The sequence below is a fragment of the Notamacropus eugenii genome, chromosome 2, assembly GCF_028372415.1.
Source record: "Notamacropus eugenii isolate mMacEug1 chromosome 2, mMacEug1.pri_v2, whole genome shotgun sequence".
In the NCBI taxonomy this organism is placed as follows: Eukaryota; Metazoa; Chordata; class Mammalia; order Diprotodontia; family Macropodidae; genus Notamacropus; species Notamacropus eugenii.
Genome location: NC_092873.1, coordinates 69,041,884 through 69,058,871, shown reverse-complemented (window position 1 = coordinate 69,058,871; position 16,988 = coordinate 69,041,884). Strand labels below are relative to the sequence as shown.

The 16,988-nt window shown below is 42.8% G+C and overlaps 1 protein-coding gene across 21 annotated transcripts in view; it reads left to right on the top strand.

Annotated features, from left to right (window-relative positions):
• PCBP3 (poly(rC) binding protein 3) overlaps nt 1-16,988 on the top strand; it is a 398,673-nt gene that overhangs the window by 274,529 nt on the left and 107,156 nt on the right. For all 21 annotated transcript variants that reach the window (XM_072640817.1, XM_072640816.1, XM_072640808.1 and 18 more), the window contains exon 5: nt 7,945-8,020. The gene's annotated coding sequence lies outside the window, so the exon portion shown is untranslated. The remainder of the gene's footprint in view (nt 1-7,944; nt 8,021-16,988) is intronic.

Sequence of the window (16,988 nt, the reverse complement as noted above, 5' to 3'; positions counted from 1 at the left end):
ATAATTTCTTGATTTTTCATAAAGTCATTAGCTTCCATCTTCTCCATTCTAATCTTTAAGGAATTATTTTCTTCAGTGAGCTTTTGGACTTCCTTTTCCATCTTGTCAATTCTGCTTGTTAAGGCATTCTTCTCCTCACTGGCTTTTTGATCTCTTTTGCCATTTGGGTTTTAAAGTGTTGTTTTCTTCAGCACTTTTGGGTCTCCTTTAAGAAGTAGTTGACTCATTTTTCATTGCATCACTCTTATTTCTCTTCCCAATTTTTGCTCTACTTCCCTTACTTGATTTTCAAAATCCTTTTTTGAGCTCTTCCGTGGTCTGAGACCAATTCATATTTTTCTTGGGAGCTTTGAATATAGGAGCTCTGACTTTGTTGTCTTTTTCTGTTTGTATATTTTGGTCTTTCTTGTTGCCAAAATAAGATTCTTTGGTCTGATTCTTTTTCGTTTTTGCTCATTTCCCCAGCCATTTACTTGACTTTTGAGTTGTTTGTCAAGGTAGTTCTCTGCTTCCAGTAAGGATGAAGGGTGTACTATTAGCTGCTCGATCCCTCCAAAGTCTGTGGGTCTAGAACTCCAGAAACAGCTGCTGCCTCTGCTCCTGCTGCTGCTGAGGTTGCCATGGACTCCACCCCTCCTCTACCACCCTAACCAGACCTCTTCACTCTCTCACGCAGGTCCCACAAGATTTTTTCCACTGACCTTCCAATTTGTCTTCGGCATTTTTGGGTCATGAAGTCCGGAAACCACCACAGGTGCCCAAGATCCAGTCCCCCCCAAAGCCTACTCAGGTCACTTCTGTGCTAATGTGGCTCATGCTGGACTGTACTCTGTTCCAAACATGGCACTTCTTGTTGACCTTCCAGGCTGTTTTGGACTGGATATTTGCTTCATTCTGTCATTCTCCAGAATTTCTTTAGAGTCATTTTTTAAAGATATTTGGCTAGACTTAGGGGAGAGCTCTAGAAGTCCCTGCTTCTACTCCACCATCTTGGCTCTGCCTCAATAAGTTGAATACTCTCTTTCAGACAGAGAAATAAACCACTTATTAAGTGCTTACAATGTGTCAAGGGCTGTACTAGACACTGGAGACACAAATACAAGAAAAATGACTGAGTCCTTGCCCACAAGGAGCTTACATTCTAATTGGGAAGCATGGAAAAGGGGGCTGGGCTTCTGGGAATGGAAGAGCACCCCATGGGGGTAACACAGCTCCTGAGAAGGTGGAAACTCAGCACAGGGGCCCTTCATTGGCATAGCTTTCCCCCAGCTGCCCAGGGCAAGACATCACCATCACTGGCATTTTCTCCTTCCTGTATTTTGCTTTTGTCATGCCTATCTATGTATGTATGATCTCCATTGATAGAATGGAAGCTCTTAAGGGGCAAAGAATCTTCTCTTTATTCTTTCATAAGCTAGTGCATAGTACAGGGCCTGGCTCACAGTAGGTACTTAAGAAAGGCTTGTGGAGTTAACTTAGATTGAATAATTATGATTAAGGATACTGAAGGCATAGGAGACTGGAATGAATATGTGCACCAGGATATGCCAGGAAGGTGGGGTTTGGGATTAAATCTCAGCTATCCATTTGTCTGAGGATTTATTCATCTCTTTTAGGAACACAGTTAAATGCACTAAAAATTCATGGTTATTTGAGCACTCTCATTATCTGAGGCAGAGAGGAAAAATTGCTAGAAATTTTAAGGCCAAGGGGAACAGAGAGATCATTGATATGTTTGTTTGATAAATAAGAAAACAGGCACAGATAGGAAACATAATGAACTAAATATCACATGGCAGAGCAGGGATTCCAATCCATGAGGGGAAAGTGTTGCTAGCCATTAGATCCTCTAGAATTGCATTTTAAAAAACAGAAATCTTTCCTCAGAGAATCTAAGTGGACACTCCATATGTGTTATGGGTCCCACAGTGAATTGACCAGAGAGAATGTTGAGAAACCTTGGTTCCTGAGATCTGCTCCCAGCCAGGACTCTGAAATGGATGGATGGCTTTCTCTGGGACTGTGAAGAGCCACGATGAGTGAACTGCCCCAGAAAACAGTCCCTTAAATTCTCCTTCTGTCTGAGCCCCTTCTGTTCCCTTTCCAATGACTCACACCAATGTATTTTTATTTTACCAAACAGTAGCTGAGTGTCTTTAATCCCTCAAGTGCTTGGCCTGATTCTTTAATCCTGCTTTCATTTTTGCTACAAAAACCCTTTCAGCTCTTGAACGTGTGCAAAAGTTTACTTAGAAGATTATTTAAGAATGAAATTAAACTGGTGTTCCCTGCCTATGAGGATTATACTCATTCCATGTATGAAATCTCAGGATGAAATGGTTCTTATCCAGGATAGGGTCTCTATCTCAGGGTTAGACAAAGAACAGAGTTGAGTTTCAGGCTAGGATTGTGTGAATTTGAATACAGTGAGAAGGGGCTGGAGAGGAAGAAAAAGTCCTTTAACTTGAAAAGCTAATGGTGGGCAGCTTCCTAGACAGCTGTCTTCTCTGAAGCCCAACTTGGCCCAGTAGAAGACCAATAAATCTAGCAGATGTAGAGAGGGAATAATACCCCCAACTTCCCCAGAATAACAGAATCTGAGACTTGGGAGAGGCCTCTCAGAAGGTTTCCCTGTTGTCCCACAAGAAACACGTTTAGACTATTCCTGGAATGTCATTACCCAACCTTTACTGAAAGACCCTCAGTGATGGGCAGCTCACTTCTTCTGACAATTCTCCAGTTCATTGAATCTAACCCCTTCATTTTATTTTTTTTAATTTATTATTTATTTATTTATTTATTCTTAGTTTTCAACAGTTCAACTTTAGTAAGTCCCTTATGATTCTCTTTTCTGTTTACCTTTTCATGCTTTTCTTGATTCTTGTGTTTAAAAGTCAAATTTTCTATTCACTTCTGCTCTTTTCATCAGTAATGCTTGAAAGTCCTCTATTTCATTGAATGGCTGTTTTTTTCCCTGAAGTATTAAACTCAGTTTTGCTGGGTAGGTGATTCTTGGTTTCAATCCTAGTTCCTTTGACTTCTGGAATATCATATTCCAAGCCCTTCAATACCTTAATGTAGAAGCTGCTAGATCTTGTGTTATCTTGATTGTATTTCCACAATACTCAAATTGTTTCTTTCTGGCTACTTGCAATATTTTCTCTTTGACCTGGGAACTCTGGAATTTGGCTACAATAATCCTAAAAGTTTTTGTTTTCAGATCTCTTTCAGGAGGTGACTGGTGGATTCTTTCAATATTTATTTTACACTCAGGTTCTAGAATGTCAGGGCAGTTTTCCTTGATAATTTCATGAAAGATGATGTCTAGGCTCTTTTTCTTGATCATGGCCTTCAGGTAGTCCCATAATTTTTAAATTGTCTCTCCTGGATCTATTTTCCAGGTCAGTTGTTTTTCCAGTGAGATGTTTCACACTGTCTTCTATTTTTTCATTCTTTTGGTTTTGTTTTGTAATTTCTTGGTTTCTCATAAAGTCATGAGCTTCCATCTTCTCCATTCTAACCTTTAAGGAATTATTTTCTTCAGTGACCTTTTGAACCTCCTTTTCCATTTGTCTAATTCTGCTTTACAAAGCATTCATCTCCTCATTGGCTTTTTGGACCTCTTTTGCAATTTCAGTTACCCTATTTTTACAGGTGTTGTTTTCTTCAGCATTTTTTGGTTCTCCTTTAGCAAGCTGTTGACTCACTTTTCATGATTTTCTTGCATCACTCTCATTTCTCTTCCCAGTTTTTCCTCCACCTCTCTTACTTGATTTTCACAATCCTTTTTGAGCTCTTCCATGGCCTGAGACCACTGCATATTTATTTTGGAGGTTTTGAATGCAGATGTCTTGACTTTTATGCCTTCCTCTGATGGTAAGCATTGTTCTTTCTCATCTGAAAGGATGGAAGAAAATACCTGTTCACCAACAAAGTAACCTTCTATAGTCTTATTTTTTCCCCTTTTTGGAACATTTTCCCAATCAGTTAATTAACTTTTGAGTCCTTTGTCAAAAGGAGGGTATACTCTGGCAACCTGTAAGTTCTCAGTTCCTCCAAGGTGGCACAATCAAGGGAGAAGAGTTTATTCCTTTCCTGACCTGCCCTCTGCTCTGGGAGCTACGAAAGCTTTTCTGCCCAGGATCTGCAAATAGAATTCCCTTTCCAGAGCCTCCACCAGCTGCACCACATCAGCACTCTTCGTTGCCCTAGGGCCTCCACTCAGGGCTGAGACCCAGATCAGCAGCTCAATTCCCCCTGGGTCTTTAGGCCAAGGGCTCCAAAAATGGATGCTATTGCTGCTACCTCTGCCACCTGGGACAGGAGCTAGGGGTCTACCCTGCTCCCTTCTCACCCAGGTGAAAAAGCTTTCTTACCTATCTTTGAAGATGTCTCTGGCATTGTGGGTTAAGGGATCTGGGAACTGCAGCTGCTGCCGGGGATTCTGTCCCTACAACCTGCTCTGGTCCTGTTCCTGCTGGTGCCAGGAGGCCAAGCCTGGTGCTCCATACCCAGTGTGATAGACCTTTCCTGTCAGCCTTCCAGGCTTCCTTGGCCTGGAAATCTCTTTCACTCTGTCATTTTGTGACTTCTGCTGCTCCAGAATTTGTTTAGAGTCATTTTTTATAGGTATTTTATGAACTGTGGGGGAAGAGCTACAGTAAGTGTGTCCTTCTATTCTTCCATCTTCATTCTGCACCTAACTCCTTCATGTTATAAGTGAGGAAACAGATGCCTCTGAGGATAAGAGACTTGCCCAAGGTGGTACTGGTAAGATTCACACCCATTGCCAGCATTCTTTTTCATGTATTATTCCCAGGGTCTGACAGGTAGACAGTGGCTGATAAATGTCTGTTGAACTGTATTGACCACAGTGGTCTTTTGTCATAGATTTGAATGTCAGTATATCCTGAAGATGACCACAATGAAGAGGGGAGTGGTTCTGAAGGATGGGCTTCCACTATGAGGACCCCAATAATGGGGATCTGGCCATTCCAACTGATGGAGCTGAGAGGGTGTGTTCAGGCTGGCCATAACATGGCTCCAGTCATTCTTCCTTCCCTTAGGTCTTACCATGCAAGCCATCTAAGGCCATCTAGGAACAACATCTAGGTCCACAAGTGTTAGGAGAGCACCTCTCAGGTGGAAGCTGCCATGAATTTCATTGGGGCTCAGAAGAGTCTTCCATATATGATGCGTAACTTAGGCACACTGGCTGATGCTTGTTTATGTTCTATCTCATCTATGAGGTGGTGAGATGCTCTAGGTGGTGGCAGAGAAGCAAAATTCAGCTTGAAGTCCCCACAATGTTCTCACCATGAGGACTATCCCAAAGTGGAAGGGGCTACCTGGGAAGTAATGAACTCCCCCTCTCTGGGATCTTCATGCAGAGTCTGGGCAGGGATTTATGAGAGATATGACATGAGAAATTCTTGTTTAGGTAGGTACTAAACCAGGTGTCCTTCAAAGGCCTTGCCAGATCTCAGATTCTGTGATACATCCCAGGTTTTTTAGACCACAGTGATGGAATGATGTAGCTTTCCCTACCATCTCCATCCATGGAAAAGGAGAGGAGGCTGGTGACTCTTGTCAGCTAAGATAATACCCATCCTACTCTTTCCAAGAGTCAAGATGTACATAAAATGTTCACATAGAAATGTCAGGGCATAGAGATTCACATTTTGAGGTGCTGGTGCCATGAATCCATGAGGATACTTACAGACATGCAGATATTCTCATTTTAGTCAGCTGAAGGCTCTAGTTTAGCCATATTGACTATGTTGGGCTAATTGGATTAAACTAGTCAGTTTGACTTCCTAAGTCAATTAACTCTGTCTAATTCAATGTCATCCAGCACCTGGTTAGAATGATGTTGTCTTCAAGGACTTGGCAAACATTTCCAGGCTGTTCAGTCCAAGCCTCCAGCAACATCCCCTTTAGGAGGGGGAATGAGAAGGTTGCTTGTTGGCCTTCCTGGGTTTAACCATTGGTCCCAGGGTGACGGAGGCAGGGCCTCTGCTTGTCCATCCATATATTGGTTACAAAGTGAGAACAATGATTTGACTAGCCACTCCCATTCTTTCTGCAGATATCAGTCTGTAAACTCACAAAATCATAGAATTGGAGAGTCCAAAGAGAGTGGAGTGATCACCTTACGACCCAGCTGACCAAGGTGTGATGTCTTCACTGGCTATGCAGAAATGGGCTCTCCACAGAGTTGAGAGGCAACAACCCTTCAGTTGTCCCCATCCCTGCTTTCAGCCCTACTTCATGAGCCTCCAAGAGGGCCCTGAAAGTTATCAGAGAACCATCTGCTATCCCATGTCCCCAGCAGCTCATGCTGTCAGACATAGGCAGATAACACTGGTTTGTGCCTTCCACTCCTTGTAGAACTCATGTGGAGCCAGAGTCTGGCTTCTGAATCATTTCTAGAAGTGGCTAGAGGTTGCTGCTTTGGATCATGTTCTTACCTGCCTGCATCACCCATCTGAGCCTGGTTACAAATAAAGGCATTCACATTTTAAGCAGTCTTTAAGGATCCCCTCAATTCCAGTGGTCAGTTGAGTATTTGAAGACAGCGAGCTTGGCTAATCTAGGTCTTTCTGGACATTCTTTCTATGACCTTCCTAAGGCCGTCTACTGTCTCAGCTTGAATGGGGCCAAGAAGGCTGCTCACTTACCTCCAAACCCAAACTGGGATTTGGAGCTTCGGCAAAATCCAATCCCAGGCATTTGCCCTGTTAGGAGATAAATTGTGACTTCCCCAGACCATCCTAGTAAGCCCCACCCTTCCACTGTTCCTTGAAAGGGCAAGGTTAGTTACTTCCCCTCATCAGGCTTAGTTATGACTAAGCCATCTGGCCCCCAAAAGAACACTGAATGCTCCTTTTGATGATTCCCTTTAAGCCTGGGAACTTTAATCACCATCCCTAATAGGACAAGGGTTTGGGGGAGAGGGGTAGGTCATGTGCCCTTGGTGCCCATCACATGTCTCTTGGGATGCTCTGGGAAGCAGCTCCTCTGGGCATTGCCCCTCTCACCCAGGGTCCTTGGGGAGTTCTGAGAGTCTTCTCTTATCTCTTTTCCTGAGGGATCCATGAATTTAACTTTTCCCAGTGCTTAGAACAGAGCCTTCTCCATAGTAAGAGCTGAACAAAGTTTGTGGAATTGAATTTAATTGAATTTCCTACAGATCCAGAAGGAGAAAGGGACTTGGTCAAGTTCCCACAGCGAGTGAGTAGAAAGAAGGGGGCAGTAAATCCCACAGCTCCCCTGTACATGCCCAGTGTAGGGTGTGTGCCACCAACCCCAGCCAGTGTGACTTGTTCTTCCTCTCCCTGACCTCACATCACCTTCTCAAGGTTGAATATCTTCCATGATGAGAAAGCAGGGTCAGGTGTCAAAATAGAAGACTTCCTGGCTCCTGTGAAATACAGGGCATCTTGGAGAGAACCCTTAGTACCATGCCCCAACTTGTTCCCTCAAAAAAATTTTCAAGAGGACCTGACGCATGATGAGGTTACAGGAGCCTCTTCAAGAAGAAACAGCCCCAACAACCCATAACTTGATTCTCATAGAAAACAAAGCAAAGCAAAATAAAAGCCAAAGCCCAATCTGATCAGTCTTGGAGCCTGGGCTTTGTGTTTACCCTTCCTATCAAAAGGACTTGGCTGATGCAGCCTCATGTCCTGGAGGCAGATGGATTTGTTCAGTGGACCTTTAAACCAACCCAAAGTCATTGACATGACAGCAGCATCAGTAGTGAGTGCATCCCATGCCCAGGAAACCAAGGGATTGGGGGGGAAAATAGGTCACGTGCCATTGGTGTCCATCACGTGGGCCTCTTCCTGAGGCCAATGGGAGGGTGAGTGCTCTCAGATTTAGAACCAAATATCACTGTGATTATTTTTCTCCTCTTAGCATTTGTCATTTTTCTCTAAACAGGGAAAGAGTGACCATCTGTCCAAAACCCGCATCAAACCAAATCAGTGACCAAACAGCAAAGCTGCTTTGATTTGAGGTAAGGAGATTTTAACACACTTTCCTGGGAGGGACATCACTTCAGAAAATTAAAAGTGCTGTTACAGACCTGTTTTCAGAATTAATGAGGGGGAGAGCACCCGGTAGACAAAGGAAGTTCACAACTTAAAACAGAGCCCATTGAGTGAGGACTTTAAAACATGTACTTGATCAAAATTAACAATAAAGGGCATGAATTTCTTCTTAAGTGGAAAAAGGGAAATTGAAGTTTTATAAACCTATTATTTGACAAGTTGCAAATGAATACATTTCCCTTAAATATATTAGCTACTTAATAATTGATTCAGTTTTTTGTTTGCTTTGGTGATAGAAATATTATTAAGGATCAATTTACATGACAAATATTAAATATTGGTTTAAAATTATGAAGATAGAAAGTTTTATTTCTAAAAAGGAAGTCTATAGCACAGAAAAGGTAATTAATAAATGTGTATTAATTGAATTGATTGATTGATAGCTTTGTAAAGGTATATAGTGTTCAATTTCAATAGCGACTACTGTGAAACTGAAGTCTCGGCTTTTCATAATGCCACTTTACCAAGTGCCCAGTACATTGCTTTGCAATATGCCAGTTGGCACTTATGAAGTATTTGTTGGGTTTGATAGAATTCAATTTGTATTTTACAAAACCCTCTCCTGTGCATGCAATCATTTCATGATGTAGAATCTTGGAAGGGGGAAAGAAAAAATAAGTGTTTTCGTTAAGAAAATATTGTTCAAGAGTTAATGTTACCTTATGAAATAGAACACACGTTTGATTTTTCTTTGCTCACATTTGAGGTGGCTATCCTCCATGGTTTCTCTGTGACTATAATCATGAGCTATCTAAGTTCTTTCAAAGTAATTCCATTTGGTGTCATTTATATGGATCTAGGACAATCCATCTTGTTGAGTACCAAAGTGATCATTGGACTGAGGCATTTCTAAGGCTTGCATCTTTCTGATAATGGTTTGGGATCAAGAACTAGGGGAAAGCTAGAAATGCTCAAAAAGAAAAAAGCACCAGCATAACTGCTTTGTTTCCCCACCAACATAAGATCAACCCAGTTTTTATATTGGTTGAAATTAGAAAACGTTGATAGAACTTTCTTCTACTTGGTGTGCTTGTCACTTATTTGGGGCATATTGCAATCTAGGGCTGTTTATGCTGCTTTAGAATAAGAAATTATTTTTATTTGCATTCTAGCCTTTCTGAAACATGGACTCTTCAGAATTGTGCCCAAAGGTGGAAAGAGGTTAATCATTTTACAAATGCAAAGGAATGAAATACGATTAGCTTACTTTGAGATTAAAGAAAAACAAACAAATAAAACTCTCCTAGATTGCAAGAAGAATTTTTCTCTTCTTGGGAATGCTGTCTGGAATCTAATTAAATTATATTGGTAGTATTAAGTATTCAAGTTGATTACAAAAAACTAATGACCTATTTTATTCCTTTGAATTATTTGGATGTTATGCAACATTTCTGTTTTTGTTTTTTATCCCATAGAAAGGAAAATAATTCCCCAACTTCCCTTTTCTAAATCATTGCCCTGTGCTGTGAATTTGCTTCGTCAAAGTAAGGTGAGAAGGGAGAAAAACTATTTGCCTGTTTGGGAGGTTTATAATTGTGCTATAGAGGTATCCCTTTGAAGCATATTTAAGCTTAGAAAAAGACAAAGTCCACTCTATATGGATTGAAACATTATAGCCTTATCATTTCTCTTCTCCCACATTTCACGTATCCCAGATCACAAATCCACCATAAACATTTGGTGATGAGAGATGTCTTCTAGCTACAGGGCGACACAACAGTTTTTATTGAGCAAAAACAAGTTCCCATTAATAGCAAAGTTGGGTTCCCCTTTCCTCCTCATGTCTCTCCCTTGCCTGTGGTTCTTTCAGAGAACATTTGACTGTTTCCAGCTCTAGAAATGAAAATGGCACCAATGTCAAGGCTTAGAGAATGGTGATTTCTGTTCATCTAATTTTCCAGAAATAAAGGAGTGAAGAGATTTCTGTGATTTTCCTGTTTATTAAGAGAATGACAGCTTACTACTTTAAAGAGATGGCCAGGTGTAAACTACATGACTTTGGACATACATTGCCCTCTGTCCTTCACAGTCTGTTTGGTGATTCTGTCTGATTTTCTATTTCTACCTCAATAGACTAGGTGTTTGTTTTTTCCTGTTGAAGACAACAAGCGAGTAATGAGGCATGATGGTCATTGTCTCTAGTTTAGAAGGATATGAGAATATATGAATATCATTTAATAGCACATAATTATTAAATGCTTGTTCATTGACTCCATTTCTTAAACTGCGGCTTGCTATGTCTTGTCTTGATCCTGTTGGGAATACCAAAGCCAGCCAAAGGGCCTTTGTCCCTGCATTAATTATTCTCAAGAAGTCTCTTTCCCTTGCTTCTGTGGCAATAGGAATGTCCTAGTACAATGGGACAGGATTTTGCTACTCATTGGGAGCACCAGTCATGGAGGAATGTCAAATGAATGTCATTAGCAGGAATGGAAAGAGAGTGTAGAGTCAGCTGAGTTCTTATATGGAAGGACACAGATGACCCTGGACAAGTCCCTTCACTTCTGCTCTCTCATCCATAAACTGGCAATGGTAACCCAGGGGCAATGGGATAAAAGCTTTGTGCAAAGCTGTGCAAACATGAGTTAGCATTTAATCACGTTTCATCTTTTTCTGATTTTCATGTTGGATAGAGTTCAGATAGAAACAAACCTAGCAATCTGGCTCTCCTGCTATTAATGTTTTGTACTTAATATTCAACAAATTAGTAAGTGAGTAGCCATTGAATGAAGCCATTGGGATGGGAGGTCTTCTTTCCTTGGTAACCTTCCCAAGCACCTTCGGGATAGTGGGTGTTACGTGGCCCTCATCCTGTCCTCTCAGGATTTGTCTTTCCTCTGCTATTTTCTGAAAGCTTTCATTTCATGTCATGTGGGGATTAGGAGCATTTGGTATGGAAACAGATGTCAAAAATGTTATTCCTGAATATATGTGGGTTAATATCATATGGTTGACAACTTTGTCTGCAATAATTATTATTTATTGGCCGAATTTTCAAGAATAATGGGGGGGGGGTATTGGCTGATAATTTTTCCTTAGTTTAGGAAGAATATTGAGCCTCTGATGGATAATTCTGGCTTCTCGATCCAGTTCTAAGTATACAGTTGAAGCAAAACGTTTGTATGTTGCATTCAAATTGCTACCATTGGTTTTCCAGTTGATCATGTGTAATTTTAATGCCAAATCTTGAGGGTTCATTCATGCCCTGTCTGAATGACGTCTCATTTCCCTAAATAAGAATGATAATAATAGTAATAATTGGCATTTTTGTGGCACCTTAAGATTTGCGAAGCACTTTACCGAGATCTCACTTAATTAAATCACATCAGTTTCACCCTGCCACCCTGCTGCCACCAATCCTGACTCCAAGTGCCCCGTGCTAGGCGATATAGGAGGACACTCTGATTTAGGTGCCAGGGTTCTTAAGCCCTTGTCCTACACAATCCTGAGCCTGCTGGGGATCCCTGGGATGCCCCAATATCCTTCTCTCACTTCCCCAGTTTGGGCTGGAGAAAGGAGGTACTTCCCCAAAGCTGTGATCCCCGCTCTAGTGATTCCACGAAGGATGCCTCAATCACAGCCCTTGGCAGAATGTAGGCGACATTTCCTTCTGAGGTACAAGGCCCGAGCTCTGACAGCAGACTCTGGGCTTTGCTCCCCAAGAATCATATCTGCCCTGTGAGCTTTAATTTACAAGTATGTGTGTTTATGTATGTGTGTGCACACATGCACATATGCACATATACATGCATATACACATACACCTCATAAAAAACCACCTATGTGTAGACATAAATGGGTTTGTGTGTGTGTAAAACAGAGGCAGCCTAAGAGGAGCTGGGGCCTGGCAGGACCGCCTCTGATTCTTTCCCCTTTGCTGCACTTTCACCAGACCACCCAGTTCACCCATTCTTGACCCGCCCCCCCCACCTTCAGCGCTTGGGTGGGATGAGAAGGGTTATTATACCTAGTGTTCACTGATCATTACATTACAAAAGCCTGTGTCTGTGATATTAAGGATGCTGGAGGGCACATTAGCTGTGAACGGGAAATAATTAGGATGTGTGAATCAAAATGTAATATAAAAGGCTGTAAACAAATTACTGTTTGATAGTTTCATGCCCAACAGATGCTGGGCCATAAAAAATGAATAAATGACACTGTTTTGCCAACTCTTCCCTTGGATCCGCCCTCCCAACCAAAAATCCCTCCCAGATCCCCATCCCCAGGGAGTGGCTGTTTCACTGGTGGTGCAGAGACCTGGGGGAAGGATGGGGTGGTGGGACAGAGAAGAAGCAGAGTGGGGAGGGAAAGATGTGGGGAATCTTTCTCTTGACTATAATTTGGGTTGAGGCATAGATGGAATGAAAACAGATCTGCGGTGACAGGCTTGAAGCCCCTGGAGGGGGGGTAGGCACACATGTACAGACACATACACAAATATAATTACATGCACACACTCACATATGCACACACAGATACACAATACACACAGACACAATCACATGCACACATGTGAGCATTCGCACAGACACGTGAACACATAATTGTGTGTGTGCACACATAATTTTGTGTATACGCTCATACGTGCACACATTTGCACACACATAATTATGTGCACGCACATATACACACACACACACACACACACACACACACCCTCAGCTACTGAAGGGTACCTAGTGATGACTGAGTTACAGCACTTACACCAGCCAGCTAAAGTAAACCTCTGGGAAGGCCTCCGAGAAGGGCCCCCAAAGGCCAAGCGAGCTCACCTTTCCCCAGAAGATGAATGATCCAGAGATAAATTCCTTTTTTCTCTTGAGGGTTGCATCACCTGAAAACCTGAGTTCTGCTCCCTTCTCCTGGCCTCTAACTAGCCAAGTTCCTGGAAGCCCCAAGAGAAGTAAAAGAAAGGCCAGCAGGGATTTTCACAGATGAAAGTCACATCCCCTTCAATCTCAGGCTGTAAGGGATCTGACAGACTAGCTAGTCAAACTTCTTCATTTTACATAAGAGGAAACTGAGGTCCAGGGAGGTTAATGACTAGGCAAAGACCACGAGGTAGCAAGTATTTGAAGGGGGATTTGAACCCAGAGCTAAGGTAGAGAAAAACAAAACATTTTATGTATAAGCATGGTATAAATGCAGGGTACCTATATCCCCACATAGACTCTAAACCTCAGTAAGAGTGTCTATCATACCTGTGAAGCATTCAGTACATGTGACCCCAAGCACGGGGTCAGCAGTTTCACTTGAAATTACAGAAACTAAGTGTTGGAAGCGACCCCCCAGACCTTCCCCTCCAAGGATGCTCCCCTACAACCTCCCAACATGAGGTCAGTCAGTCTCTGCTTGGAGACCTCCAAAGAGGGGTTCTCTCAGCCTTCTATCTCCCTCTGTAAATAGATGTGATTAGGTGACCAAACCCACTCCTGAAGAAGACATGAAAAATTTCACGTTTGTTCTTCCCTTTTAGGAAAGCGGCGGGGATACTCCAGAATAATTGTCTGGTTGTCTCAATCAAACAAATTGAGTTTTATGCAAATACCATCAGACTCAAATCATGTATTTGGTTGTTTGTTTTTTTTGCTGAATTGAGTTTTTAATCTTTCCCTTTTATTCTTTATTACAAGGGATTATTCCATGGGTAGGAAAGGAGGGAGGGATATGTTCAGAAATGAATGTCAAAACATAAGATATTAGTGACAAAGTAAACAAAGGGGAACATTTTTGAGAAAAATAGACTACTAAGTGCATAATTAAGAAACGTGGGGGATACTTCATGCGGGAGTTCAGGACACTTGGCGGAGAATATGCTGCCAGTGGTTTGTGAGTCGCGTCTCCTTTCACCAGGGTGAGATGTTTTATTGAGAGTGTTCTCCAGTTTTCTGTAAGTGCCAAAGTAAATCCACCTGAACTGAGAATTGTTGAGGAGAGAGTAGAGTTATGTAACAGAGATTTTGGATGTAAACAGTCTGAGTCACAGCCATTGACCTAAGCCCACACAATCAGTGGAATCACACTGTCTCGTGCTCCCCAGAATTCTGGCCCTGCCTGAGGCTTGGATCAAAAGGGACAAATGGCCTGTGAATGTTGTCATCTTTGGTACATTTGTTCTGAGGATCTATTTCCACAATTAGGTCCAAAGTAAAGTGGTCTACAGTCATGTTTGCTTGAAACAAAATGATTGCAGCTGGATTTGATTGAAATTTGCTTGAGAGCTGGGTGTCATCTCCACAATCCTCAGAGTTCCATCCCTCATACTTCAAAGCCGCCAATTCATACAAGACATGTCCGCAGTGTCTAATGTATTAGAGTTACTGTTGGTAAATATAATCTTGGTTTTAAAATAACCTTCCCCACCCCCACCAATACCATGGAAGTCAGGTGTTCAAAGCAGATTATGGGGTCAGAGATCTGGAGTCAGGGGAGAGCTTAGGGGGAGCTAGTTCCCCTTCCCCTCAACCCCATTTTAGATATGAGAAAATGAGATCCCTGGACATTAGGCAGCCAGCTGAGGGTCATGCAGGGAATAGGGAGCAGAGCTGGATTTGATCTCCGATGTCCCCAAGCTCAGCATTCTTTGCAGTTTTAGCACACAAATTTCCTTTCCCCACTTGACCCAGGGCAAGTCAGTTTCTTCATCTGTAAAATGTGGTTCATAATAGCACCTACTTTTTAGGGTCATGGTAAAGGTCCAATGAAACACTTAACAGTACCTGGCACACAGTAGAAACTCCATAAATGCTTATTCCCATATCCCCCTTAGTAGGTACCAAATAATGGAGGAGCAGAATGCCAGGCAAAGGTTAGCTTTTCTTGCAGGCATTAGGGGGCTTCTGGAGAGCACAAGGCAGAAGGTAGTGATATGTGAAGAAGGAGAGGAAAGCATTACCAGAGTCCAACTGGATAGGAAGGGGGAGTCATACTGTAAGGTTTGTGGCACAGAGTCAGTGATGCCCCTATCAGGCCTGGTCACCAATGCTGCTCCCTCATGCTGAGGGAGCTCTCTGCTTCCCAGAGGTCTCAGTTCAGTGGCTGGTTGAGTAGGCAGCAGGAAGAGGAGAAACCAGGGTAGGACAGCTAAGGACTGGCTTCCTCAGCCCCATGGCCTGTTATTCAGAAGTGAACTGCACCGAGCAACCCTGCGGGACCCCTTCAACCCTAAAATCCCTTAATTCTGAGGTTCTGAGATGATGAGAGGGCAGAAGACAGGAAAACATGGCACCAAAGTCCTTTCTCCTCCCTCACCATCTTCAGAGTCACAAGGAAGATCCACCCACATATACCTGCATGTGTCCACTGTGTGCCCAGAATTACCAGTAACAAGAAAAGATTCCCAACCACATAAACTGTCCCCAAGTGGGAGGGGCCTCGAGCTGGTGAGCTCTCAGCCTCTAGAGGTCTTTGGCCAGGCTGAAGGGTCAGGTGCCCACAGTGCCTTCTAGCCCCAAGATTCTGTGGTTCTCCATCAACTCTTAGCTAAGGAACAAAGACCTCTGGTGCAATTGATTGAGGGTTGCATTGGGTAAAGACCCAACTCTGTTTGAGGGTGAAAGTCTTGCAATGGAAAAAGCTCTGGATCTGGAGCATTTGAGACCCTACTCTGCTACCTCCTGGCCCATGTGATGTTGAAGCAGGCACTCACCTCCTTGGGGGCAGGATCAAGTGGGCACTAACATAGATTTCAACTTTATATTTGCGATTCTATAGTCCTGTAAGTCTACAAATCATTGAACCTCTCTGGGCCTCAGTTTTCAAATCTGCAAAGTAAGAGGGGGTTGGGTGAGATGGTCTCAGAGCTTTCTTCAGGCTCAAAATCTGTGATTTGAAGATTTCTGGATCCAAACCCATTACCTACGTATTTGAACATGACTAATTTCTAGGACCAATCAATCCATAAGGATTTTAAGTGCCTGCTATGTATTCAGCTTTATTCTAGAGTTACAAAACCACCCCCCCCCCCAAAAGGAATGGTTTTGGGGAGAAGAATATAGGTATAGAGTTAATGGAAGCACATTTATAGATGTCATCCAATCCAACTCACTCATTTTTCAGATGAGGAAACTGAGACCTAGATAGGGGAAAGCTCTTCCCAAGGTGATATAGTTATTTGGTACCTGAACTGAGACTCAGATTTATGGATTTCCCTGGAGTCCCTCTGCTAGGATCACTTAAATATGCTCCTGCCTAGAGGCCTTCTTACATATGGGTCTTAGACACACGGGAATCCACAACCTTCTTTTGGCAAGTTGAGGGCTGGGAATGAACCTCAAAGGTCAAGTATTTCAACACCTTCATTTTCTAAATGAGGAAACTGAGACCCAGAGAGGCAGGGTGACTTTCCCAATACCACACAGGTGGTTAAAAAAAAGGCAGGGTTGGGGGTAGGGGTAGGGAAGGGCTGTTGCCCAGGGCTTCTCCTCAGATCAAACTAAAATCAGGCCTGATCCTGCTAGCGTTACTGTGTGTCCAGGGATTTGGAGGTGACAACTCCCATTCCCTCCCCAAACCCCACCAACAATGCCAACACCGTCACTATCCACAGTAACAACACTACCCAGGATAACAACACCAGTAATAACCCGAAACCAGATGAAATAAGGCAGGAAAGATGCTTTTCTTCTCAGGCTTGGAGGATTGGGAGAGTATTAATGGATCAGTAGATTGAAAGCCAAAGAAGATTATGTAGATGGCATCACCTACAGGATTAAACCAAGAACACGGCAAAGGCTTGAGCTGCGTGTCCCAGATGGAGAGGTCATCAGGGCCCCCAGCTCCCATGATTAATGGCCGATGAGAAGATGTGGGGACCGATGGCCACCCCCTCACATGCCAGCTGATCCCACTGGTAACACTGAAGAGATGCTG